Source organism: Carcharhinus amblyrhynchos, chromosome 5 (genome assembly GCF_965287045.1).
Source record: "Carcharhinus amblyrhynchos chromosome 5, sCarAmb.v2.hapA, whole genome shotgun sequence".
In the NCBI taxonomy this organism is placed as follows: domain Eukaryota; kingdom Metazoa; phylum Chordata; class Chondrichthyes; order Carcharhiniformes; family Carcharhinidae; genus Carcharhinus; species Carcharhinus amblyrhynchos.
This window is the reverse complement of record NC_137328.1, coordinates 32,095,451-32,121,647: the sequence shown is the minus strand read 5'-3', so window position 1 is coordinate 32,121,647 and position 26,197 is coordinate 32,095,451. Positions and strand designations below refer to the sequence as shown.

The window sequence follows — 26,197 nt, the reverse complement described above, 5'->3', positions numbered from 1 at the left end:
AAAGCAGCATTCTCTGAAACAGGGAAATACACCCACTGATCTGTTTAAAATTAAAACACAAAATCTGTTTTCAGAGAAATGGAAGCCTTAATCTTCAAGATGTTAAGTGGGAGGAATGCTGCTGGCAGAAACTCAATACCTGGTGCTTTGGGGAATGTGTGCACATGTTTGATTTAATCAGTGGATCCACGTGGGTTGAACCAGTGTGTGTATGTGTGCTGGAGCGGAGGTGGGGGTGGGGGGGGGAGGACCGGGGGAGGTGGGTCTTGACATGAGTGGAAAAAAATTGCTGACTCTCTTGTGCTTTAGCACTGAATATAGTTTTACCACAACACTGACACATGCCTTTCATGAGTGAGTTCAAACAACAGTCCCCCTGGAAATTAAAGAAGGAGTTCTAGAAACGGTAAATGTGATGCAAGAAAGGAAGTGACAAAAACATCACTGGGAAAGAAACAGGAACTTCTCAGAAAACAGTCAGCTTCCTATGAGACTTCTTTTTAAAAATCAGTCTCAGAGGCTTGGGGGGGTGGGTGACTGACTAGTCAGAAAGGGGTTTCAGTTACACAGCAGCAGAGGGGGAGGGGCTAGTCCTTGCCTAGTATGATCCAGTCCAGAGTTTCCGTCCAACCTCACTAATGTTCACTATTGTGCATTTAGAAATCATAGGTCCTTTGTGTTTAAGGACCTGGTAGGGAAATGATTTACAACTACCCAAACAAGCAAACCGATCTTCCTGACAGAGCCCTCACTGGATGGAGCACATGCTAGTCACGTCCACACTTTGAGCTGGGGAAGAGTAACATTGGGGTTTCATTGGTGATGATAATAGATGTCAGACTGTCATATGAATATTGATGCGAAAGCTAGTCTGCTTTCGTAGAGGAGCAGAAGGAAGCAAGATGGCTGCCCTTTAGGATTTGTTTGAAAGGAGACAGATTGTACTTTGCTGGATTTCTGCGACGCTGAGGGAGATACGGAGGCTGGAGCTATTTTTATGTACCAGTAAGATCTTATGCTTCTAATTTGCCTGTTTTCTTTGAAGCAAGCATGTGTGAAAATTTACTTTGCATGATCTCATGAAAGAGGAGAAAAGGTGGGGGGTTTGCAGAAAATTAGCCAAAGCCTCTCCAACATGGCTGACGATATTAGTTTGAATAAAGAAAAAAATTACCAGTGCAGTACTTGATTTGTTATCTTTGAAGTGTGCAGTCAGGTTTGTAATGCTGCCGTCTGCTTTCATTGTGAAATCTTTTTGAATTTTAAGCTGTGGAGAATTTACACGATCAGTTTTATCCTTATGTAGTTTTTTCCTCTTTTAGGTTTTGAAGTGTTTTTATCAGAACCCAGTAAAGGGATAGTGGTACCGTGGAACAGGTACTGTGTTTTCACCTCCCTGATGTGTGTGCACGGGTTTTAATGGCGTCTTTTAGTTTTTTTTTAATTTGTCATTTCTAATGTGTGCAGTGAAACCACTCTTCTCACGTACCAGGAAACACTTAAATAAATAAATGAAGGAATTGAAATGGCACAGAGAAATAGCTGTAGTATTCTGGCTTGATTTTTTTTATTTGGAGATCTTTGGTGTTTCTTTTTGCGTGTCAGCTTCTATTTGCTTGTTTGATGACTGACAAGCAGACACAAAGGCAAGAGCAGGGAAGAAAGGATCGCCGATCCCAAGGACTGCAAGGTCAGGGGCAGCCAAGGAAATGAAATACAATCTCGCTGCACCATTAAAGGGAGAAGGGGGATTTTAAAACAGGTTCTCCTTTCTCTCAGCAGTCTCAGTATTCAGCGAGCCCTGTGTTCCCAGTAGCTGTGCTGTGGACCAAATGGGGCTTACACACAGCCACAGCATAACTGCTGGCTTTACAGTTCACAAGCAGGCATTTCTTGAACGTGGTCCAGTACTGACTACTTGTTAAAGCTTTCTTTCTGATCATTCTTCTGCCTCATTTTAATGGGACTTTAAGATATTGGTCAGTGGTGTAACCCACATTTGCCAGCTTCCTCAAACATCTTTATGTGGATTGAAAACTAAATAGGTAGCCAGCTCTTTGAAGTAGAAAGGGGCTGTTTCAAAATAAAAGGTGTTTGCATGAATCTCAGATTAGAAAACATGGGTGGGGGCAAAACGGAGTCCATTTCGGTGAATGAGAGGTTTTTTTGTTAAACAGTACTACAGAATTCCTCCACTACCTATACAAACAAATCACTTATCAGTTGTATTTAGCTTATTGGGAAGGATAAATAGTCATTAGGATTAGCATTTTAATTACCTCCTTGAATATTTGTAGGTCATGAATAAAACAGCCTGGTTATCTGTGTAGTTAGATTGTGTATTCTCCAGCTCCTGCTTTCACTTCAGGTTTCAGAATTGGTGAGTCTGTAAATTTTGCATTAAAAAAAAAGTAAGTGTTGATGGAAGAATGCTGGCAGGATGAAGCAAATGATTCAGGTATGCTGAACAAACACGAGGAGAATGTTCGTTGACATTATCAGCAGAACTGAGGGGAAAATAACCCAGTATGATTTTATGCAAATAAAAAGCAGTGTGGAAAGGATGTGAGGAGATTTTACTCAACCCCCTTTCAGTTGGTGCATAACATTTCTCTTGTTAATGAACTTAAATCAGACTTAGTCAATCAAATCATATCTATTCTGTGGAGGAAAAGATGCTATAACAAACACTAAGTGACACTTTGAGGGAACATGGCTAGAGTGGTGGTGAGAGGGTTGGGAATGAGGCATTGGTTTGAGATATTTTCAAGTATGTGCAGTATACCGTTTGGGTCATAGTGCAGGTGACAATTTAAACCTTGAAACAAATTCTGCTTTCTGACTGAATGTCACATGTTGGCATGGTACCACAATATGTGCAGAGCTGTGTAGTATAATAAATAATACAATAGCAGCAGTCACCAATGTCTTTGTATTCTATTGGGCAATTGCAATTATGATAATCATATGTATTTAACAAAAGTTAATGTCAGCCCATGGCAGTGGAGTCTGCTCATCTGGCCATAGGTATTGCTGATTAAAGGTCCAGGACGATTTGCACTTCAAAGGAAAGTTTTAAACTTGGATTTATAAACAATTGGTATATCTTGATTCACAATCAATGAGGTACACGAGGTTTATAAGTCAATGCAGCAGTTGCATGAAGCAAGCTCCTACAAACAGTAATGAGATAAAGGTCAGACTTTCTGTTTTGGGATGTTGGTTGAGTGACAAAATATTGGTTAGGACACCAGGGAGAACTGCCCTACTCTTCTTGGGGGTAGGCAGGAATGTGGGGTTGAAGTTACAGGCAGATCAGCCATGATCTTATTGAATGATGGAGCAGGCTCGAGGGGCCAAGTGGCCGACTCCTTCCCCTTGTTCGTATGTTCGTATCTATGTGAGAGGGCAGATAGGGGTCTCTGAATAACAGCACCTCCAATGGTGCAACAATACTATGGTGCTGCATCAGTTTAGGGGGAATGGGTGTGGGGATGTGGGGAGAGGTGGTGGATCTCTGCATTATTGTATAGATCCCTAGGGAGGTAAATAAGGGAGAATGAAATGGACAATAATTGCTATAAACAAACAGCTGCTTGAATATGGTGTCTTACCACGACAAGGAAGTATGAGAAAAATACTGGGTGAGATTCTTTGGCTTCCCTTTAATGTTTTTCTCAGGGGCCGGGAGTACTGCACCGTTGTCCGACAGGATCCTCTGGTTCTGCCGCTGTCAATGGAATTCCCATTGAATCCACATATAGCGCTGGGAAACCCGCAGCAAGGGTCACGCTGCTGACAGGACCAGAAAATCTTTCCGGTATGAACGGCCAGAAAATTCCAGCCAATGTCTGTCATCGAACAATTTCTGTCACTACGTTTTCAAAAGAAATTTACTCAAATCTCTATAATAAACAATTCCTTGCTTTTTTTAAGTTGAAGAATATTAAGGCTAGGGCTTTAAAAACAAAATAAATGTCACACACTCTCTCCCTTGCATCACAGTGCTGAATATTGAACCATCCAATTCACTTAAAATAAAGTTAATGAAGGATGACTCAAAGTAGTGGAAGAAATCATGTGCAGGCATTGCTACCACACAGTCAAGGTAACAGCTTCTCAGTAAGTTATGGTATAATAACAGAATGTTCGATCCAGATGATCAAACATCATCCAGGTGAAGAGACACTTTTCTGCTCTTTTGTTGCAGTCTATAGATATTAAAGCTACGTACTGTCAACTCTGTTGAAATATTGAGGAAATAACGGGTGTTTCAGTTGTTTTGACAAGAGAACTCTTAGGCCACTATCCCACAGCAGCTGTGTAGAAGCGTACAGTGTGTTATACAGAGAACTGGACTGTAGGGGAGACACAAGTCCCCTATCTCTCACACAGTCATCCTTCAGGGTACATTCTGTATGCAAAACAGTGGATGTAACTGGTCTATGAATGAGATTTTGATAATCATATAAATTTGAACATGAGCCAGTGTCTGCTCAAACCATCTAGGCCCCAATCTCCAAGCATGCCTCCCTAAACCTCTTCACCATTCCAAGTCTCCTTCCTTCTTTAAGATACCTAAATGGACCTACTTCATTGACCAAAGTCACCAGTCCTCAAATCTCTCTGAGGGAATACTTAGCAAGTCAGGCAGCATCTGTATAGAGAGAAACAGAGTTAGTATTTCGGGACAATGACCTTTCAACAGAGCTAATATCTTCTTATGTGCCGCGATGTCAAATTTTGGTTGATAACACTCCTGTGAAACACCTTGGGACTTGCTTTAAAGATGCTATATAACTGCTAGTTGTTATTTTGAAACAAGAGATATAACAAGTAAATTCATTCACTAAGGTCCTTTAACAAAGGAAACTTGCTGTCCCTCCTTGTGCTTACTCAAGTCCCACATCAACAGGGTGCACCCTCGAATGCTTTCCAAAATGGCTTAATGAGCAGCAATGGACAATAAATGACAGCATTGCCAGTGACAACAACTTCTTGAGGATATTTCTAAAAGTAGACTGGGATTAGTGTACACTGTAAAACAATATAATGGCTGATATTTTCTGCTATAATTGATGGTTTCAGGGTAAATGTTGAACCTCCATTGCTGAAAGACTTAATTTTGGCTAGTTATCAGGTATAGAATTTCTGCTTTGATGAGCAGAGCAAGACTTTACAGATGACAAGTAAAAGGAATGGGCAATTAATTTGTTTACTGATGGTGTCTTTTGAGGGATGAATGTTGGCCCAGGACTCAGAGATCAAGTATCCTACTCTTTTTCAAACAGGGCCATGGGATTATTTATATCCATTCGAGAGGTTAGACAAGGTCATCTTTCAATGTCTCAATTGAAATGTAGCACCTATTATAGTGCAGCACTCCCTGAGCATATGTTGGAGCATTAGCAGAGATTCTGGCTGAGACCTAAGAGCGAAGCAAGAGACTATCAACTGAGCTAAGCTGACTTCTTTAGCATTGAATGGGCTATCAGGATAATTTTGACATAATAAGGGCAATATTAAAACTCATCTACCAATAACTCTGTGAAGCAAACGATTTCAGGATAATAAGGGGAAATTGATAGGGTAGATAGAGTGAAACAATGTCTTCTGGTTGGGGAGTGTAGGGTTAGGGAGCATGGTCTAAAACTTCAGGAGTGAAATGAGGAAATATATTTACATACAAGGGGGCTGTAAGAATTTGGAACTATCTTCACAGATGCTAGATCAATTGTCAATTTTAAATTGAGATTGACTGTATTTTGTTAAACAAAAGTATTAAGGGATATGGAGTAAAGGCAGTATTTGGAATTATGCTGTAGATCAGCCATGATCTCACTTAATGTGTATTACAGGCTCAAGGGGCAAAATGGCAAACACTTACTTCTGTGTCCATTCTTTATGAAACCCATTTGATTTTCAGTTCACTGAGTAAAATAACTTTCATTTAAATAGCATTTCCAATGACATCCCAAAATGTTTTACAGCCAATTAATTATTTTTGAAATGTAGTCACAGCTGTAAGGTAGAGAAAAACTAATTTATGCACAGTGAGATGCCACAAGAAGCAATGAGGCCATGGCCAGATAATCTGTTTTCAGTAATGTTAGTTGAGGGGTAGGGATTAGTCACGCCAGCTCCACTGCTCTACTTCAAAATAGTGCCATCGGATCTGAGAGGATAGACTGAGGATCAGTTTAACACCTCATCCAAAACACCTCTCCTGAGAATGCAGCACTCCTTCAGTACAGCATTGAGAATATCAGCTGGGGTTGTATGCTCAAATTTCTGCAGTGGATTTGAACTCTCAACGCAGGGGGTCTTGAACTCACAAGTGAGAGAGATACCAATTTAGCCAAGACAGTCATTGATTGTTTGTTAAAACATAAAATTAAATAAAAACCCAGGAAGCCAATTTTTGTAAGTGTTGCCATACTTTGACAGTACAGCACTTCAATGCAGGAAGTGAAATATTGGTGCTGTATTTCAAGGATGATCATTGCCACATACTGAAGTATTTAAAAACATTATTTGCACAAATGGCTCCACCAGGTTACTGCCAAGGTGGTGAAAGGAAAAATGACCCATACTTTCTCTGATCATCTTGTCACACCATTCTAAGGATTTAAAATGCCTGTAATCACTTATGGGGAGGCAGTGGTATACTGATATTGTCACTGGATTAATAATTCAGAGATTCAGGTTGGAAACCCACCATGGCAGATGGTGAAATTTGAATTCAATAAAAATCCAGAATTAAAATTTTGTTGGGTCTAGATAGAGTGAATGCAAGCAGGCTTTTTCCACTGAGGCTAGGGGAGAAAAAACCAGAGGGCATGGGTTAAGGGTGAAAGGAGAAAAGTTTAAAGGGAATATTAGGGGGGGGCTTCTTCACGCAGAGAGTGGTGGGAGTGTGGAATGAGCTGCCAGATAAAGTGGTAAATGCAGGGTCACTTTTAACATTTAAGAAAAACCTGGATGGGTTCACGGATGAGAGGGGTGTAGAGGGATATGGTCCAAGTGCAGGTCAGTGGGACTAGGCAAAAAATGGTTCGGCACAGACAAGAAGGGCCAAAAGGCCTGTTTCTGAGCTGTAATTTTCTATGGTTTTCTATGGTAAAATTTTAATGTTGATCATGAAATCATAAAAAAACCATCTGGTTTACTAATGTGAAAGAAATCTGCCAATCTTACTTGGTCTGCCCTATATGTGACTTCAGATCCACAGCAATGGCCCAGCAAGCCAGTCAGTTCAAGAGCAATAAATGCTAGCCGAGTAACACCCACATCCCATGAATGAACAGAGGGAAAAAATTCTGTGTGGCATTTATGGAAAGCAACATTTGGAAATTAAGAACAGGGTTAATAAGTTAATATCTCTGGGAATCGATGACTGTAAACAGACAGAATAGGGATGGCTAGCATTTGTTGATTCCATGTGTGGATGGACCAGGATAACCTTTCCCCCATCCACACTTGGAGGAGGCTTTGATAGGAATAATTTCTAAACAATAGGCAATAAAAAACAAGTAAACTACTTTCAAGAGTGAACTCCTTTCCAAACAGATAGTCATGTTAATATCTTTCAGCAAAGACCAGAGCGTTCACTGAATAGAGTGTTGGTTTAAAACTTAAAGTAACATAGCTTCTCACTCATGAGGCAAAAAGATCCTCAATTTTTAAGAACTGGAAGATAAGGTCTGGTAGCATGGTTGCTGTGATGGAAGATAAGATAAAACCAGAGAGCCACAGCCTAATTATTGTAAAAGTTATAGAGCAGAGTGTCTGTTGGCTGAATCCAGCTGCACTAAAGGAACCCAAACTGAGCTTTCCAAAGTCCAGAAAGTCTGCATTTCATCAGTGTTGAAGTACAACTGTGTCTGTGCAGGAGGAGTTCAAGCATGCTCTGCTGTTCGTTGTCTGCCAGAAGATTCACTTATGTGACCTCTTGACAGTTTTAATCAATGAACATCTCTGGTATGAATAGAATATCCTGCTTGTCAGTCCTATCAGGCAAAAAAATTCACCATGTGACCTGACCTCCTGACTTTGTCATTTCTAGTGTATCCCCTGTTCAATATAACTTCATTCTTGTCCTTTTTCCTCAGGTTGGTGCATTTCTGTAATTGTGAGGCACATGCAAAACCATGGGTGTGCTTAACAGTGTGATTTGATTCTGATAGATAAGGGAGTTAAGGGTTATGGGGAACAGGCGGGTAAGTGGAACTGAACCATTATCAGATCAGTCATGATCTTATTGAATGGTGTGGCAGGCTCGAGGGGCTATATGGCCTACTCCTGCTTCTATTTCTTGTGCTTACTTAGGAAGGGACTAAAAAGGCTCATATGCCCACTGTATGGAGTCTTGTGAAAGAGACACCATACACGACAGAGATCCATGTGTCCAGCACACAGCTATGGCTGATTCTTTTGTTTAATGAGCAAGTCTGCGACAAGATGAAAGTTAAGATCGCCACTAACCGATCAGATGAAAAATTTAGGAGGCATTTCTTCATACAGAAGAGATAGAAACTGAGTAGGCCATACAGCCACTTGGGTCTGTTCTACCCTTCAGTAAGATCATGGCCAAGTTTTTAACTTCAACTTCACTTTCCCACTTGATCATTACATCCTTTGATTCATCTTAATATTCAAGAATCTCAATGATTGAATGTCCATACCCCCATACTGAAAAGAATTCTAAAGCTTCATAACTCCAGGTGAAGAAACATTTCCTCATTTCAATCCTAAATGGCAGATGTCTTCTTCTGAGACTGTGCCTCTAATTCTAGAATTTCCAGTCTGGGGAAACAGCTTCTCAGAGACTATAAAGCCCAGTCAGAATCTTATATGCTTTAATGAGATCACCTCTCATTCCTTTAAACTCCAGACAGCAGTTGAATGTCAAATCCCTTGCATAAAGGCCAAAATACCATTTGCCTTCCAAATTACTTAGTGTACATTCACGTTGTGGATGGGATTTTCCAGTCCCTCCCTCCAGCGGGGTCTACAGGTCATGCCAAAATTGTTGCCTGTCAACAGATTTCCCAGGAGTGGGGCAGACGAGCCACACAGAAGCTCATAAATTTTGGCAGGACCAAAAAAATCCTGCTGACAGCCAGTGGCTCGGGAATTGGGAAAACCCAACACAGATGGGGACAGAAAGTCTCAGCTACCACATTTTGTATACAAAGATATCCCAACCCAGGTGAGCCCCAGCATTTAACCCTTTCTCACCATCAGATTAATCCTTTTTAAATTCTTCTATATGAGTAACTTCACATTTCCACATTGTACTCCATTTGTTATCTTCTTGCCCATTTATTTAACCCGATTATATCCTTTGCAGACTTCTTCTATCCTTCACACAGCCTACTTACCCACCTAGCTTTGTATTGTCAACAAACCTGGGTGCAACACATTTAGCCCTTTCATCCAAGTTATTACTATAGATTGTAAATGACCGAAGCAGCAGCATCCCAGCTTTACGCACCCCACTAGTGACAGCCTGTCAACCTGAAAATGGCTCATTTATTCCTGAGCTCTATTTCCAGTCCTTTAACCAATCTTTTACCCATGTTAATATCTCATCCCCACTTACCTCATCTTTGTATCCACCTTTGTATGGGACTTTATCAAGAATCTTTTGGAAATCTATACAGCTTCATACAAACTTATAAATAGTTTAAATACGATTTCCTTTCATAAAACCACTTTGGCTCTGCATAGCCATACAATCATTTTCTAGGTGCCATTACCACTTCCTTAGTAATGGATTCCAGGATTTTCCCAAGTATATGCTGGTTAGGTGGATTGGCCATGTTAAATTGCCCCTTAGTATCCCATGATGTGTAGGTTAGATGGATTAGCTGAGGTAAATGTGTGGGGTTACGGGGATAGGGTGGGGGAAAGGGCCTGGGTGAGATGCTCTGTCAAAGAGTCGGCCAGGCCCGATGGACCGAATGCCCTCTGTGCTGTAGGGATTCTGTGACTGTTCTCAAGTTACTTCATTGGCAGTTCGCTATTTTCTCTCACCTGCCTTTTCCTGAACAGGAAACATTCGCTATGCTCCAATCAATGGGGACAATTCCAGAATCCAGGAAATTTGAAAGATCAAAACCAATGCATTTACCTCTTAGAATCCTAGGACATAGACCATCAGATCAAGAGGATTGGCTAGCTTTTTGTCCTATTAGTTTCTCTTTGCTGATATCAGTTATTTTAAGTTCCTCACACAAAATGCTGGAATGTAAAACTTCCTGCCACATGGAGTGGTCAAGGCAGATGCCACAGGCAAATTTCTGGGGAGCCCTGATGCACACATCAGGGTGGAAGGAATAGAGGGATATGGTGGGGGGTGGTGGGCATGACAGGAAGAGGAAATTACAGTGGGAGGAAGTTTGTTAAGGGATAAATACTATGATAGTCCAGTTGGGTCAAATGGTATGGATTCAATGTCACTGAAACGAGCTCTTGCCCAAATTCCATATATATGTTCCTATTGTGCAAATCTCTGTGCCAGGAATACAATCGTCACAGAGTCTATAATAGTTCAGAAACAGGAGTAATAGATAAGGTTGTTGGCTTGTCACCTTATCTGGGAGTTTTAGTTATGCAAGATTGTAGCTATAGTGTGACGTTTTAAAGGTTTGTATTTTTAAAGTGAGTTTGTGCCCATCAATCTAAGGATTGGTTGGGCTGTGTCCAACTGTCAGCATCAAGTATTCCCTGATCAAATTTGGCATTGATCACGCACAAAGTAAACCCAAGAACACATCGTAATCTCACACTTGGAAATCTACTCGCAATGTCCTCACCCGATATTAGGCACCATTGTGTCCTTTGTGCAGAAAATTCCAATTTATTTTCCATAAGAATTGAATTATAGGTTCCTTTGTGATTGCTGCAAGAAGTTCTGACACAGCCGAGATTTCTTCCAACTTTAAAGATGACTCACCAGAGTGACATCCCAATAAAGCCAAGACCTCGGCTACTCTTTGTTATCCCAGTGTAGCTACCATACCATGTGAGTGGCTATTAATGGGTGTGTTTTCTGCCTCTAAGTTCACTCCTGTATCTTTTTCCTGACAGAAGAAGGTGGAAGAAAGTATGTAGGGGATGCGTGGGTCCTTAATTATGCTGGCTGCTTTTGTGACACAGCGGGGAGTGTAGACTAGTTTGAGGCTAGCTTGAGTGATAGACTGGGCTTCGTTCATGATCCTTTGTAGTTTTTTTGCAGTCTTGGACAGAGCAGGAGTGGCTCCTGTTCTGTCCAACCATAATTAAACCTAATGGTTGAACATGCTGGCAGTGCCGAATAGCCTATTCTTATTCCACTGTTCCTCAGAGAACAGTTTTTCCCTAATGCCGTTTTGAGTGTTTTCAAATGCGATCTGAACCTTCCCACAATTCTTGCTGTACATTCCACAGCAGAGTTTAGTATGTCAGTATTTTGCTTTTGCATTGATCATCTCCCCTGTTAATCAGTACACAGCGATGTCCTGAGCTCTGCCCTATTCAAAAGGAAATTGGATAATCATCTGAAGAGAAAAGAAATTGATGAGTGGGATTAGTTGAGTTGTTCTTACAGAGGGCTAGCATGGACACAACAGACCAAATGGCCTCCTTCCACAGTGTAACCATCCTCTGATTTTAAATTGATTGCGGACATGCAACAAGGGAAATAATTCTGATCTTTCCGTGAGAGAATTAATATGACCTCACTGCCACCTTCACAAATTGTGCTGGCATTAATGTTAATGACAGGGATTATCTGTGGGATTTGCCCTCTGGATCAGGGAGCAAGCCGGATTCATTGCACGTGCTCTTGTTTACAACACACATCCCCAGAATTCCGCAGGGTTATCACACAAACACAGATGAATTTCAAGTGTCTGGAACTTGAATGCCCAGCATTCTGTCGCTCAGCATTTTAACTGGATTGCACTTTTCCAAACCCTCAAAATGCAACAGCATCAAAATGCAATTTGAATTTTCTCTTGCTGAAGTCTGATAATCAGTGTACATATCATAAAAGCTGCATTATTCCCCGTGACAGAAAAGAACTCAATTGTCCCAAGGAGAAATTAAATTGGAATTGCCAACATGTGCGGTAAGGGATTTGTTTTGTTTGAAATGATTTGTAAACGTAAGAACATAAGAAATAGGAGCAGGAGTAGGCCATCTAGCCCTTCGACCCTGCCCCGCCATTCAATAAGATCATGGATGATCTGTCGTGGCTCAGTTCCACTTTCCCGCCCTCTCCCCATAACCCTTAATCCCCTTGCCTATCAAAAACCGATCAACCCGCGTCTTAAATATATTTAGCGAGGCAGCCTCCACCACTTCAACAGGCAGAGAATTCCAGAGATTCACCACCCTTTGAGTGAAGAAGTTCCTCCTCAACTCCGTTCTAAACCGCTCCCCCCCTTTATCTTGAGGCTGTGCCCTCTAGTCCTACTGTCCTTCCTGAGCAGGAAGAGCCTCTCCACCTCTATCCTATCCATCCCATTCATCATCTTATATGTCTCAATGAGATCTCCCCTCATTCTTCTAAACTCCAACAAGTACAAGCCTAGTTTATTCAGCCTCTCCTCATAGTTCAACCCCCTCAACTCCGGTATCAGCCTAGTAAACCTCCTCTGCACTCCCTCCAAGGACAAAATATCCTTGCGTAAGTGTGGCGACCAAAACTGCACACAGTACTCCAGCTGCGGCCTCACCAGTGCCCTGTACAGTTGCAGCAAGACCTCCCTACTTTTATATTCAATCCCCCTTGCTATGAAGGCCAGCATCCAATTTGCCTTCCTGACCACCTGCTGCACCTGCAGTAAACCTAGATGATAATGTCTTAACAAGGATGAGAAAAGCCATTTTGTCCCTTTTCAATCAATCCCTCTAATCACTTGTGTCCCCATCATTACTCCTCTTAACTAATCCTATAGTTTTTAAAGGGGACTAAAATCATTGCCCAGATTTGACTTTATCAGAACACATTTTTCACTGGACCCTATACTAAATTTACTGATGTCCAATTCTATTCTCTCCGTATCCTTTCATGCGTTAATTTGCAGTAAAAGTTTCTTGTACTGTGATGAGATGTTCTCTCCCTGTCCTCTTCCTAGGGTTTAATGATTAAACTTAACCCTTCATTCAAAACTCATCTCTCTAAAATGGTCTATCAGTTCTTCATGCATATTTTATGATCCATGTATTTATTTTGTGAACCAAATCATTTTGCCAACTTGCTCAGACTGGTACATTGGAAAACTGCAGCATTTACTAATTTGATTCCGTTCATCGTAAACTTATCTTCCCACAAATTTTTAACCTCAAATTTACATCATTGGGCAAATTGTTAACCAATTAAATCGGCGATCTCAATGGTTTAGCAAACCTTTTGCTGTACAGTGGCACAAAGGGTGGCACGGTGGTACAGTGGTTAGCACTGCTGCCTCACAGCGCCAGGCACCCATGTTCAATTCCAGCCTCGGTCACTGTCTGTGTGGAGTTTGCACTTTCTTCCCATGTCTGTGTGGATTTCCTCTGGGTGCTCCAGTTTCCTCCTGCAGTCCAAAAATGAGTGGTGAGGTTGATTGTTCATGCTAATTTGACTCTCATGTCAGGGGGGTTAGCAGGGTAAATGTATGGACTTAGAGGAATTGGGCATGTGTGGGATTGTGGTTGGTACAGGCTCAATGGGCCTAATAGAACATAGAACATTACAGCGCAATACAGGCCCTTCGGCCCTCGATTTGCACCAACCAGTGGAACCAATCTAATGACCCTCTAACCTAAACTATTCCAATGTTATCCATATGCCTATCCAATGACCATTTGAATGCCCTTAAAGTTGGCAAGTCCACAACTGCTGCAGGTAGGGCATTCCATGCTCTTACTACTCTCTGAGTAAAGAACCTACCTCTGACATCCGTCCTATAATTATCATCCCTCAATTTAAAGCTATGTCCCCTTGTGTTAGCTATCACCATCTGAGGAAAAAGGCTCTCACTGTCCACCCTATCTAACCCTCTGATCATCTTGTATGCCTCAATTAGGTCACCTTTTTCTGTAGTGTAGGGATTCTATGATTCACCACTGATTGATTTTTGAATCATTTTTTAATTTCAGTAAGCACACAATTAGGTTAGTCATCCAAGTTAATTATGTTGTAGATCATAACTATGTAGACTCTGACATTACATCCCCTTCCCCCTGAGCACACTCCATCCCACATCTTTGAAATTCATGTCTTATCAGCCCCAAAGTCCTTCCCTAGATTTCATAATAAGCTATATCATAGAAAGTTTTACAAACTATTTTACCTGGTACATTCTCAAATCAGTTAGTGAGGCTTTTCACATGGGACTATCCCTTTCAAATCCATGTGAATATCCATGAGTCATGTTTTATAATTAGCAGAGAGCTTTTTTCTTCCACTTTGAAGAGTAATATGGTCAAGAAAAATGAGTCAGTTTTGGATAGAATTTGCAGAAACTTGCAGAGAGCCTCAAATATCAAGATAGTGTGTGTTGTATCTTACATCTCAGATATGTATATCTGCATGAGCATTAGTGGCAGGCTACTGTTATAGTGTACCAATTCATCGATCATGGAATCTACAGTGCAGAAGGCCCATCAAGTCTGTGCCGACCACAATCCCACCCAGGTCCTATCCCCATAATCCCATGCATTTACCCTAGCTCGTCCCCCTGACACTGAGGTGCAATTTAGCATGGCCAATCCACCAAACCTGTACATTATTGGAGTATGGGAGGAAACTAGAGCATCCACAGAAAACCCACACAGACATGGGGAGAATGTGCAAACTCCACACAGACAGTGACCCAAGCTGGGAGCTGAACCCGGGTCCCTGGCGCTGTGAGGCAGCAGTGTTACTCACTATGCCACCATGCTGTCCTAGGTGTCACCGTGCTTCCCCAGTGCTCTATGTGCAGGTTATTTATTGGATTTAGTGGAAAAGGATTCAAGGTAGCGTTACAGATTTTTCAATGCAAACTAATGTGTTGTGGTATTAACAGTGGGTGTGAAAACTGTTTGAAATTATTCCTGCTAGTTGTTTTACTGAAAAATGTTGACGCGAGAACAAAACGGGATTGTTCCATTACATCACCAACTAAAGAACTTTCTGCCCTGATATTGCCCTATGCCATCAGTGACTTGTTGGGCATTTGATGTTCATTCCATTTGTGCTCTACTTTGTTTGTAGTGTAGCATGTTTTAACAGAAAGGATTGACAATAAAATGAAAGGTAGAATGTTTGAAGATTGGAATTGTGCAGGTTTGGATGTCAGACCGAGTGCCAACACTGCCTTCGTAGTGGCTATAGATATAGAATCCATGTGGAAACAATTTGGGAGTTGAGTTAGGTACAAAGATCCCAGGTGCTAATGAAAGAACAGAGAATTCTGCTGATGACCTGATCAACGTTCTTCCCTCAATCAACGTCACTATTGGTCATTCAGTTCATGGCTGTTGGTGGAATGTAATGGTGTGCCAAATTGTTTTGCATCATTCCCCTACATAACAATAGTGAGGACTCAAAGTAATCACTTCATGTGGTGCTTTCTGAAACATATATGACACAAAGATAAGCTGCTATATAAATGAAAGATAATTTTCTTTCAACTGTTGTCAGCTTTTACCCCTGATGGTGAAACCCTTAGCACTTCTTCACTTATCAGCATCTTTGGCTTCTCTTCAATACCAAATGAAATTCCCAACCTTCAGTGCCAACTATCTCAGAAACAAAAGCGTTTCCTTTTCGTCACTGGCGATGTCCTGCAGTGGAGGCTTTGACCTTTCACCTTTCTGTCCCTCAATTTAAGAATGCACAGAAATCTTTATGGCTTCAAAGTTTTGTTTTCATCTAAAGGAATTGTTTTTTGGACAGCAGATGGCCTTGCTTAAGTTAATGTTCACAGTTTAAAATTACAGCACTCCTGTGAGCTAATAACCATGGCAACCAAGCCCAATGAAAGAACTGAGCTCAACCATATTAGGCCTGCAGATGATCAGGAGATTCATCCGAACATGTTTAATCTATGAAGAAGTAGATTACTATGTACCGGGAAGGTGGATTAGAAAGGCAGTGTGGCTGTTTGGGTGTTTATGCTGTTTGAAATCTCAAAGTACTAACTGGAATGACATGAATTTTTTTACAGCTCAGTGCATGGTTTCTTCACAAGGGAAGAAGGACACAGGAGAAAGGGATAGAAACTAGCAGAATAGTAAAAACACTTCAACATTAATTAAAATTGACTTGCAACTACTTTTAGTCAATAGAACTCTAAAATGTGAAGTAATCAAGACAAAGAGCCAAACCGTTGATTCAGTTTGTCATGAAAGAAAATATTATTCTGAGGGAAAATTGTGATAAAAATATGTTTGAATTTCTATTCACATGGCAAGAATTGAACCGATGAAAGGAAATGTTTTTATTTTCCGGATATTTATTTAGCAAGTGATAGAGTTTGCAGCGACATTTGTTGTGAAGCCCATCAAACATGTTTTGTCTTATTCCTCACTGTTGATTTGAAATACCAAACTTCCAACACTCTGCAACATGGTGTAACGCTAGGCTCTCACCTTGTTTCCTCTCCATCCCATTTCCTCCATTTTAATATAAGCAAATGCAGAAGGTTTTTTTTTAAAGGGGGCCTTTTGGTAGTATCATTCAGCTTGCTGTTAAGCTGTTTGCTCTGGTTAGTTTCCAGGATACCTGCCACCCAGTCCTGACTGTGAACATCCCCAAGGTTTTGCTTTCAAAGTCAGAAATCAGTCATCAGAGTTCACTCCAAATGGACAGGGAACTCACTTCGTCATTGTGTAGATCTCCATACGGTGTTCAGACTTCTAAGAAGTTTAATTCAAATTGTACAGAATGAAAGAAAATTGATTTATTTGTGAATCTAGGCTAATTGCAATGAGAATGCTGGCAGATCTATGTCTTATTTGCCTTATTAAAACAAAAGAAAATATATTCATGTTGATTAATAGTGTGCAAACATCATCCAATAATTCTATTTTGTCACTATCTGCTACCACCAAAGTGTGATGAACTTTTTTTGGGTGTTTGAGATCTACAACTAAAGCTTGCACTTTACAAAGCGTCTTGAGCAAGAAAATGTTACTTCACGATAAAAACTGACAATAGGGTCAAACAACAAGGCATTACATCTGAAAACAAAAAGCTTGATTAAAGTGATAAGTTTCAAGGAGGAGAGTGAGAGAAGTGAAAAGTTTGAGAAAAGTAATGCCAGAGCTCATGACTGAAGGTATGGTCACTGGTGTTGGGGTAGAAGGCTGCAATACTGGAGAGGATTACAGTGTTATAGAGGAGGCAAAGCTATCAGACTATTTAAAAACAAAAATGAGAATTTTTAAATTGTGCTTTGGCACCTGGTCCACTGAATGTAGATCAACAAGATTAGGGATAATGGAAGAATGGAACTTGGTATGAACTAGGTCGCAGATAACACTGTGTCGAATGAGTGAACATTTTTGTCGGGTGACATTATGGGAGGCCAGCCAAGTGTGCATTGGAATAGACAAATACGGAGATACAGGCAGCATGGTTGAAGGTGTCAGCAGTCAATGGCTGAAGTGAAAAAGGAGTTGAGATAGGCAGTGTTAAACAATCTGGAAATAGTTAGTCTTAATGATAGTGAGGATATTGGGTTGGAAGCTTGGATCAGGTTGAAATAAAGTGCCAACATTGAGAGCAAACTGGTTCAGTCTGAGATAGTGGGTAGAATGGGGGATAAAATTGATGCTGGGGAAATAGAGTTTGTGGCGGGGCAACAATATATGACTGTAGTTTGAATTATATTGAGGCTTTGTTCTACTCTCAGAATTGTTAATGATTAGTACAGCACATACCATGCTTTTAAGCCATGTTCCCAAATAAATCAGTGTTGTCCTGCCACAACACATTTTTTATCAAACTCTTAAAAATATATGGGGAGTAACAAAATGAAAAAAGAGACCTCCGTTTAATCAGAATAGTGTACATTTCAGCCTACCAAACATGTATTAGTCCCATAAAAACACATTTGTTCTGCACCTTGTACACACCCACATCTTGCTGTAAGTGCTTCCCTGCGCAATCTGTAGAATCACTTCAGTATTTAATTATGGAAAGGGGTGGGTGTTTACTCCCTAGCGTAGTGTACACAAAGACTTCAGCTATCCCCCTTTACCTTGGGTAACCCATCTGGGAGTGGTGAATCTCTCTGCAGGCTGAATACCAGTTGCAACACGTCTGGTAAGGAATCAGAGCAATTTCAAAGATCAGCCTGAGTGATTGCCAAAAATATCAAACAGAGCAAAAACAAAACTTTGGTCCAATGTGGTGTTTAATCAGGAGCATGTGAGGAGTAACCTGCAGATAAGAAGGACTGTTCATCAGCAAAGCAGTCAACACAGTTTCTGCTGCAGAAATTACAGTGTTGTAAATGAAAGAGAAAATTGAAGATTTGGATTTATAGAACTCTGCAGGTCATTGCAAAGAGTACTCTTGAAGTATATTTATGGTTGTAATTTAAGGTGCACAGGAGCCAAGTTCTTGTGTCTCACAACAGCAAGGTGATAATGATCAGATATTTTGTTGTTTAGGAATCATTGTTGAGGGTTTAATATTGGTCATGATTGGAGAAAACTTCCTTGCTCTTCTTCAAAATGGTGCCATGGGATCTTTTAAGTCCATCTTGGATTAACAGCTCATCTGAAAGATGGCACTGCTGACAGTTTAGCATTTCTTCAGTAGTGAACTGTAGTGTAATTCTAAGATTTGTGCTAGAGTCTTTTGGGGCCGGGTGAGGGGAGGGGGCGAGGTGTGGTAGATAAGTGAGAGTGCCAACACTAAGACAGGACTGACTGGTTGAGCTTTGAATAGTAATTCATTGTAAAGTATGAATATACTTTGTATTCATCGAGATAGGAACGTGAAAGCTGATAAACGTAACATTTCTTTGTGTTTAGCACTGAATGGAAAAGTGTTTAGCACTGTTTCCAATAAGTTGCTTTTCTTTCAAGGGACACCTGGTACTATGTCCTTGTTGGCTTATGTTTTGAAGTGTTTGATTCATAGAGTTAGGGAATGTCTTTTACCCCATTCAGACATTGAATTGAGTAGCTTTCAGTTGATCATTGGAAAGGTTCTGATTCTCTTATCTTTATTCTCATCATTTGCAATGTATGGGGCATATTTTTCATTTTGCAGTGCACAGCATTGCCACTTGCATTCCCAAGGCTTGACATGCTCTCTCTCTCCAGGCTACTAACAGTTAACATTAGATATATATTTCATGGAATTGATGGATTTTGACTTACAAATCAGTCAAATTAGAGCATCTGTCGGGGATTTTTACCTTTTACCTCAATGCATATCGATGAGGTAAGAGTTCAGTTTCTATTTTCTGCAAGGGTTTAAACAGTCCCAACCAATTTATTGATAGACATGGACCCATAACACAAAATTGGTCCAATGTGGTGCTGGTTCAAAGGGATGAGAGTGTCATGTTAGAGGTGTAGCAATAGTCTGGCTGAGGTTTGGGGTGATGTACATCACTAAGGCATGGTGGAAGGAGTGTAACCCTGCCTTGGCTCATCCAGTGCAGTATCTGTGAGTGCTTGATGCTGAGGCAGGGTTCCAAAAAGAGAAAAATATCTCATTCAGTAAAAACAACAAGGAACAATGATGGAATGGAGCAGTGGAAAATCCAGTAGAGCTGTGGGTTTGAGTGGTGGGATGGGCAATGGGTGGACGGGCAGTTGCAGCTTGGGCAGTGGGGGAATGGACAATGGGACAGCTGGGCATTGGAGCATGGATATTGTGGGTGGGCAGTGGTGAATGGGGTTTAGGGGATGGAATGTAGAAGAGGGCTTGAGATGTAGAAGTTTTAAGTGGAAATACTCGCAGTTGTGCAACTGACAGTTAACAGTAAGAATCTTGCAGGAATTGAATAGGCTAGTGAAGAAAATTGTTGATGAAGAAATAGTAAAACAGATCTGGTGGTGTTACATTATTAAAGAGCTGCAGTGGCAGCGGCTGGTGTAGAATGGATCCTTGTGGCAGATGTAAGAACTCAATATAAAATAATTCTTGAACAGAAACAGAAAATGCTGGAAAATCTCAGCAGGTCCTCTGATGAAGCGTCAACCAGACTCACAATGTTGGCTCTATTCTCTCTCCACAGATGGAATCAGATCTGCTGAGAATTTCCAGCATTTTCTGTTTTTATTTCAGATTCCAGCATTCACAGTATTTTGCCTTTATGTTAAAATGACTGTGACATTTAAACACAGTTGCTGGCGGACCAGATCTAAATCTGGTTTGGTAATCTAAAGAACAGAACTTCAAATCCCACCATGGGTGTAAGAGAATCTAAATTGTGTTAAAAGAATTGGTGACAAGTGAAGAGGGCACTGTGCACATCTCCGCCATGACATATAAACCCACTGCTGTTCCTTGAGACTTTTCACTGCTTTGTTGATGCTCTACCTATAAAACTGAGAAAATAATTCTTTTTATTAAGAGTTTCCATCTCACTAAGAAAGCTTCAAGCCAATTCCCGTCCAGTAATCTGCTCTGAAAACTCTGCTCACACTTTGACAGCTGTGACACATTGCGCTACAGCAGTTGAAACCATCCACAATATCTTAAAACAATCAACAACATTCTAAGTAAAACAACCCACACAACATAATTCTAAACCAGTAAACCAATTATTTGCCCTATCTCTCTATGTCAACATCCTTTAAAAAAAAATCAGTATGCAAATCCTCATCTTCACCAAAAAATAAGCAGTTCTTCTTTGGTCATTCCCATCTGTGTAACAAGTTTTGTTGAAATCCATCTATTGGTTTAAAGACAGACATCCTTACTGGGCAAAAACAATAATGGAAAGATGGAATCAGTAGAAGTGACCCTAAATTGCCACAAAAAATTGCCCAACTTTTAAAAACCCTTTCACAGTACATGGCCATTGCTGGCTATGCCAGCGTTTTGTTGCCGATCTATAATTACCCTTGGAATGGTGGTGCTGAACCACCTTCTTGAATGGCTGCAATCCATGTGGGGTAGGTACACCCACAGTGCTGTTAAGAAGGGAGTTTCAGGATTTTGACCCAATGACAAGAAATGGGTTCATTAATCTCCCCTTGGGAAGTAACAACCATCCTTATTTCTTCTGCTCTGTATGTGACTCTAATCCCACATCAACTGCCTACCTTTGCGAAACTGCAATGCTTCAAAAAGTTGGGTGAGTTCATGCTGAACTTGTGGAGAATTCACAATTAACTGCCTGCTTGTATTGAGTTAGAGAACATCCTCTTCTGTAGTAAGAGGTGAAAGTGTAACAGGAAGCATGTGTGACTCTTACACGTACTCTGCAATATGCAGGATTTTTAATATATGATAAAATAGTATGAAGTGGGTCATTTAATTCAACAGGTTTGCTTACAAATTATGTGATTTAAATACAAAACACCATTCCTCAACTTTGCATCACTATTCTATCAGCAATAGCAATAGCCTGCAAACTGAATAATTATGTTTCTTTCAACAGTGACTGAACTCTTCTGTAAATCAATTAATTTCTCGAAAGACATTAAGTTGGTTGAACCTTCGTTGATAATGGAGATGGGTGATGGTGGTGGATCTTCTGATACCCTGCTGTAACTTTGGCAGAAGATATGGGGAAATGCCAAGAGATGGTGGGACACCCTCTGTGAGGGGTGCTGACATATATGTAGCAAACATGAAACTTGCAGTGGACATCCATTGTCTAATATCTTAGAAGTTGATGGTGATGCTAAGAAAGATGTGAAATAGATATTGTGAACAGAAAGATAGTCCAGTACCAAAGCAAAATTATAAAGTTGGGTATTGTGACTGAATTTAAGAATAAGTATTATTCATTTTTGGGATGTGTGGGCATCACTGGCCAGGTCAGCATTCATTGTTCATCCCTGTTTGCCCTGAGAAGTGGTATTAAGCCTTCCTAAATTGTCTGCAACTGAATGGTTTGCCAGGCCACATCAGAGGACAGTTAGGCAGAGAGTGGGGGTCAATGGGTGCTATTCGGATTGGTGGATGGTGACTAGTGGAGTGCCCCAGGGGTCGGTGCTGGGGCCTCAGCTATTTACCATTTATATAGATGATCTGGAGGAGGAAACCGAGTGTAGGGTATCAAAATTTGCTGATGACACCAAAATTGGTGGAAAGGCAAATTGTGCGGAGGGTGGGGAGAGTCTACAGAAGGATCTAGATAGGCTGGGCGAATGGGCCAGGAAATGGCAAATGGAATTTAATGTTGGCAAGTGTGAGGTGGTCCACTTTGGTAGGAATAATGGTAGGAAGGATTATTACTTACGTGGAGAAAAACTGCAGCAGGCGACGGTGCAGAGGGACCTCGGGGTCCTTGTGCATGAGTCACAAAAACCCAGCTTGCAGGTGCAGCAGGTGGTCAGGAAGGCGAATGGGATGCTGGCCTTCATCGCGAGGGGGATTGAATATAAAAGTAGGGAGGTCTTGCTGCGGCTGTATAGGGCATTGGTGAGGCCGCAGCTGGAGTACTGTGTGCAGTTTTGGGCGCCGTACTTACGCAAAGATATTTTGGCCTTGGAGGGAGTGCAGAGGAGGTTTACTAGGCTGATGCCAGAGTTGAGGGGGTTGAGCTATGAGGAGAGGCTGAATAAATTAGGCTTGTACTCGTTAGAGTTTAGAAGAATGAGGGGAGATCTCATTGAGACGTATAAGATGATGAATGGGATGGATAGGATAGAGGTGGAGAGACTCTTCCCGCTCAGAAAGGATAGTAGGACTAGGGGGCACAGCCTCAAGATAACGGGGGGGGGCGGTTTAGAACAGAGTTGAGGAGGAACTTCTTCACTCAAAGGGTGGTGAATCTCTGGAATTCTCTGCCCGTTGAAGTGGTGGAGGCTACCTCGCTAAATATTTTTAAGACGCGGGTTGATGGGTTTTTGATAATAGAGGGGATTAAGGGTTATGGGGAGAGGGCGGAAATGTGGAACTGAGCCACGACAGATCAGCCATGATCTTATTGAATGGCGAGGCAGGCTCGAAGGGCTAGTTGGCCTACTCCTGCTCCTATTTCTTATGTTCTTATGTTCTAAGATCAACCATGTTGATATGGGCCAGGTGTTACACATAGGCAGACTAGGCAAGGATGGCAGCTTTCCTTCCCTAATGGGCATGGTGAACGAGTTGTTTTTAATTTGAATTATAGAACCCAAGAATCATAGAATCCCCACAGTGCAGAAGAAGGCCACTCAGCCCATTGAGTCTGCATTGACAACAATCCCACTGAGGTCCCATTCCCGTATCCCCACATATTTACCCGCGAATCCCTCTAACCTACACATCCCGGAACATCAAGAGGCAATTTAGCATGGCCAATGCACCTAATCCACACATCTTTGGATTGTGGGAAGAAACTGGAGCACCTGGAGGAAACCCACGCAGACATTGGGAGAACGTACAAACTCCACACAGACAGTGACCCAAGTTACTGAGCTTTTAAAAGAAAGAACATTCATTTTTGCAGGATTTTTTTAAATGAAATTCCAAAGCACATAACAGCCATGGCAATGGTATTTGAAGTGCAGTCACTATTGTTTTGTAAGAAACGCAGCAAACAAAAATGCACAAAGTAGAGCCCCACAACTGTTTTTAGTGATGTTGGTTGTTACAATATAATTATTGATCAAGTCAACAGGGAGAACCAGGTCCCTGGAGCTGTGAGGGAGCAGTGCTAACCACTGTGCCACCCAATTACACGATTATTTCAATAGGCACATCCATCATTTCCAATTCAGGCAGTAGCACCAGAGCAATACCAAAGTGTCAACTGCAACTTAGTGGTATCACTCACACCCCGGGTCATATGATTGAGGGTTCGAGTCACCACTCACAGGGACATGAGTACAAAATTCAGGCTACCACTGCAGTGCATTACTGTGGAGGGTGCTGCAGTGGTGGACATACTGTCTTTTGTGTGGGAAGTTAAACCAAGGCCCTGTCTACCCTCTCTGCTTGATTCACTATTTCAAAGAAAAGTAGGGAAGTACAATATAAAGTTACTATTTCCCCTGACACTGGTATTCTTGCAATTGCCCTGGTGGATGCAAGATGAAAAGCTTTGACAAAATGTCCTTTTTTAGCAATACTCTTGATACCTGCTACCAAATGATTATTTGTACATCCGATTTTGGGAGAAGTAGCGCTTGCCTGGCATTTACAATTCTTTTGAGGAAATAAACTGTCTTTGTTTTTGCAGCATATTTTTGGTGCATTTTCAAATATAATTTGGACAAAATTATTCTAGAAGGGGATTTTGTTTTTAACAAAGAAGGCTGAAAGGAATGAACACCTTCACTTAGCTTGCGTACATTTTGTTGTGTGCTGTTCAATGCCCTGAGGCTTGGGTGGGTTCTGATGGTATCTACAAATACCAGCATTCGATTTAAACTATGAAGAAAATACATGGTTCTTTTCCACTGCAATGCATTTCCAGTTACTGAGTTTTTAAAGAAAGAACTTTCATTTATGCAGGATCTTTTATGAAATCCCAAAGCATATCACAGCCATGGCAATGGTATTTGAAGTGCAGTCACTGTTGTTTTGTAAGAAACGTAGCAAACAAAAATGCACAAAGTATTCACCTGATGAAGGAGCAGCTCTCCGAAAGCCCGTACTACCAAATAAACCTGTTGGATTTTAACCTGGTACTGTGAGACTCCTTACTGTGCCTATCCCAGTCCAACGCCAGCATCTCCATCTTGTGATTGCCGTAGTGTGTGCAAAATGGAAAGCTCTGACAAAAAGCTTTTTTTCTGTAATAAGCCAGATGATTTGTCCTGAGCAGCTGTGATACTCCCCAGCAATAGAAGTGACCTGAAAAGGCATGCTTACAGTATGAGGATCAACAGGAAATTATTGTTGCAAAAGAAAAATACCATGGGTGCTGGAAACCTAACATGAAAGCAGAATGTTTTGCAGGAAATACTCAGCCATTCTGGCAGCATCTGCAGGGGGAAGAAACTGATCAAATGTATCAGGTCAATGACTTTTCAGCCAGTGAACTGGGAAATATTAGAGATGTAACGGGTCTTAAACAAATGAAGGGTCGAGGAGTGTGGACAGTAAGGAAAGGAACAAAAGGAAAGTTTTTTTATTAGTGTCACAAATAGGCTTACACTAACACTGCAATGGAGTTACTGTGCTGTACTTTGGGTACACTGAGAAAGAATTTAGCATGACCAATGCACCTAAATAGCATGTCTTTCAGATTGTGGGACGAAACTGGAGCACCCGGAGGAAACTCACACAGACACGGGGAGAATGTGCACATTCCACAGAGACAGTGATCCAAGCTGGGAATCGAAAGAAGGTCCCCGGCGCTACGAGACAGCTCAGAAACGTCTGTGATAGGTTGGAGGGCAGGAGAGCTTCAATGATAAAAGGGTTCTTGGTGCAAGGTCAAAAGGAATGGGACAAGAAAGGCTATGTTTGGAGGAGGTGTGAATGGCAGGATCATTAACAGCTGCCATTCAAAAGAAAACAAAGGAAACATAAAGGAGAAGTCAGAGGAAATAACAAATCTAGCAAAGAGAAGGGAAATAAAATGGGAGCAGAAGTTCCAATTTAAAATTGTTGAGCTGAAAGTGTCTGAAAGGCTGTAAAGTGTTCAGTCGAGAGATGAGGGTCAGGATTTTCTGGCCGCCTGCACCCTAAGATTGTAAGTTTCTGCCCGACGTCAATGGTTGCATCATCAGAATGGACGCAACGGAGATGGAAACAGGGAGAATGGAATGGGAGACCTGTGAGGGAACAGGGCTTGAGGAAGTGCAATCAAGGTAACAGTGGAGTCATTGGGTTTGTAGTGAATATTGGTTATCAGCCTATCCCTAGAAATTGAGATAGGAAAGTCAGGGAAGGGAGGGAAAGGATCAGAGGCAGACCAGGTGAAGGCAAGAGGAAGATGGAACTTGGAAAGAAGATTGATGAGATTTTCCTGTGCTGGGTGAGAACAGAAAATGGCATCAGCACATCAGAGTCATTAGAATATGAGATAAAGAGGGGAAGGATGGGGACTGAGTAGGATTTGAATAATGAATGTTCCTCACATCCCACATGGAACCATCAGGT

General features: G+C 41.3%; 1 protein-coding gene across 5 annotated transcripts in view; it reads left to right on the top strand.

The window, feature by feature from the left end:
- Window positions 1-593: 593 nt before the first annotated feature.
- Window positions 594-26,197, top strand: part of LOC145342941 (methylcytosine dioxygenase TET2-like) — a 159,334-nt gene continuing 133,730 nt past the window's right edge. The window contains exons 1-3 of one of the 5 annotated variants that reach the window (XM_080188583.1): window positions 594-1,005; window positions 1,323-1,377; window positions 2,298-2,380. The gene's annotated coding sequence lies outside the window, so the exon portion shown is untranslated. Of the gene's footprint in view, window positions 1,006-1,306; window positions 1,378-2,297; window positions 2,381-3,706; window positions 3,821-26,197 lie in introns of those variants that run through there. The other 4 variants (XM_080188580.1, XM_080188582.1, XM_080188581.1 and 1 more) reach the window with 4 other exon arrangements.